Below are 2,828 nucleotides of genomic sequence, written 5' to 3' on the forward strand. Positions count from 1 at the left end.
TTTTTTTCTCATTACTTCTATTGTTCAATCATTCATTTACTGTGCTACTCATATAATTTATTGTGTATACCTCGTTAATTAATTAAATATTATTACTCTCTATCTCTAACACAAGCTAAAAGCTTAAAAGAGATAGATAACCATGTAACCTAACGTAATATTTGTATCCTATGTAATTTATGATGGTTTTTTTAATAAATAAAAAAAAAAAAAAAATAATATTATCACATTTACTAACGTGCGTGTTGGTTGTCAAATTCCTGTTAGCCACAAAATATCGCCGCAAATTAAGTAGGTAAAAGATTATATAATTAGTTTTTTATTAATATGGTCCAAATGATACACCTGCATGGAACAAATCTGAATTATCGTTACAATTTAAAATAATTTATCTATTGAGCGTGATTGTAATATGTATCTTGGGGTGAGATTGAGAATTGTAATGGGGCGACTTTCACTCAAATGCAAATACATTTTAGTATGCACTTTTTGTGGTTTATAGTGTGGTTTATGTGGTTTATAAAATTGGGTGCAGACCCTATGGGAATTATGCAGATTCCACAATAGAAGATGCCTCGAAGACCATAGTTAATGGCGAACTATCAGTTGGCTGTTAGCAAAGATTATACCTTATGCATATAATAGGCGCAAATGGCGTTTGAGATTTGGGGGGCTAATAGGGCCTTACTTTGATAATATTGAATAAGCTTAAAACAAAATGTAGGAAATGTTTGGGAGGGCTATGGACATTTTTGGGGGGGCTTAGCCCCTAAAGCCTCCCCTATTTGCGCCTATGACTTTATGGTATATTATATAACCATTTCCATGGTAACCATGTCAGAACTGGTGGTCAGACAGTGTTTAGTGAAGATGAAGAGAAAAGTATACTAAGTGCAGTGATGAAATGTGGGGATTGGGGTTTTCCCTATCAAAGTACAACTTTTTTTATACTCAGAATAGTAGCAAAAGCATACCTTGATAACGTGGTAGTTGTTGTAAGAAAATTTGAAAATAATAATCTACCAGGAAATGATTGGGCTCGTAGTTTATTAAAAAGACATTCGGTGATAGGACAACAAATTGCAACAAACATTTCCGGAGCTCGTGCAGAAGTATCACCAACTACAATAGGTAGCTGAATATTTTGAAAATCTAGAAAATGTTGTAGATACTATACCACCTGAAAATAGATTTAACTATGACGAGTCAAATCTACAAGATGATCCTGGGAAAAAAAAGGTAAACATTAAATAAATATGTATTTCAAATAGGTATGAAAAAATAGGTACTTTTAATGTTGGTAGGCAATATTTAAAATGTATTTATTTATAACTGATTAATTATTTTATGCTATGTTTTGTTTTAAAAAGTTTTATACTAACTAATTTTTAACCTATTAGCAATTTAATAATTCCTAACTAAGACTGTCAAAGAGAGACTGAGTAATGGTATAATTGTTTTATACCTATTTTTTATTTTTAAAAATTATATAATAAAGTTTGTTTTGTTTTAATGAAAATCGTAATTTAATATTAATTATTATAAAAAAACCTAATTGTTTATAAATCCTATCAAAGTCACCCCGTTGTACATTTTATGCAATAACTTCTAAGCTACTCAACCAAATTTTATGTGGGTCGAGATTAGAATTTCTCTGAAACAAATTGTAGGAGTCAAAAGTTACAAGCACTTTTATATTATTTTGGCTAACTTAGGGTAAAACTATTTCTGTCTCTCGATAAGCATATTTTATACATAATACATATCTCAGTTGCTATTAGAAATCAATAATATTTTCTTGCCATAGTACATTAATATTAATTTTATACAAAACCATGACCATTAGTGTTAAACTCTATTGTTCATGATAGGTATAAACATTAATTCTGTATTCATTTCATTACCTTTCTTAAATGTTAACAAAAAAATATACTTACACTATCTGCTACACCATCAGATTTGTATTTGATTGAGTTTTTACTTCTACTTGGTCTTTTTTAATGCTTTTGGTGTTGTTAACTATTTCAGCATTTTGGGCAGAGCCTTCGGTTTTAATGTTTGATTTCTGTTGGAAAAAAAATTACAGTTTAATGGGTAGGTACATTTAAGAAGATAGATACTTCTTTTTAGCATTGATAGGTAAGTGTGTGACACACAACAATGATGCTTGTATGCATGGTAAATTTATGAGTCACACAAAACACGTTAAACTATGTCTTATGTGAATTGACAAACAAATTGACTATGCATACGGACATGATTCAATATTACCTTGAAGTCGACCGGGTTGCTGTTCTTTATCTTGGCCAACAAATTTTGTTGCCGCTGAAGCATTCGCACGGCATTTTTTAAATATTCATACACTTCCGGATGTTTGTGTTCTAGAAGATCCTTAAACGGGACTTCCACATCGTCCATCACGATTCGGGCGGTATCTATATGATGCCGGTAAATGGACCAAGGGTGGGACGAGTTGATGTAATATTATTATGTGCGATTCACATATCCAACGGATCGCTCGGAGACGGCAAACTCCAGACGACTTCGATGTGAAATAATAGTGAAAGGGTTTTGCCACTTTTGCGAAATGCCGTGCAATATTACTGTCGGTAGTTGATAAAAAAAAAAAATTCGCGTTTACAGTCACAGTGTGATATTTTGCACTGACGCACTGTTTATATTTTACTTAGCACGATAAAATAAATTAACGAACACGGGAGCGAATAGAAAAATTGTTTCAAGCACAGACCAAAGCGCGGAGAAAAAGTCCATGCTCTTTGACTGTTTACACATTTTATGCGAATATTATTTATTATTCCCCGGGCCCG

General features: G+C 32.0%; 1 protein-coding gene across 1 annotated transcript in view; it reads right to left on the reverse strand.

Annotated features, from left to right (window-relative positions):
- The window catches only part of LOC100158843 (angiogenic factor with G patch and FHA domains 1), a 15,858-nt gene that overhangs the window by 9,579 nt on the left and 3,451 nt on the right, over positions 1-2,828 (reverse strand). The window lies entirely within an intron of this gene.

This window comes from Acyrthosiphon pisum, chromosome A1 (genome assembly GCF_005508785.2).
Source record: "Acyrthosiphon pisum isolate AL4f chromosome A1, pea_aphid_22Mar2018_4r6ur, whole genome shotgun sequence".
Lineage (NCBI taxonomy): Eukaryota > Metazoa > Arthropoda > Insecta > Hemiptera > Aphididae > Acyrthosiphon > Acyrthosiphon pisum.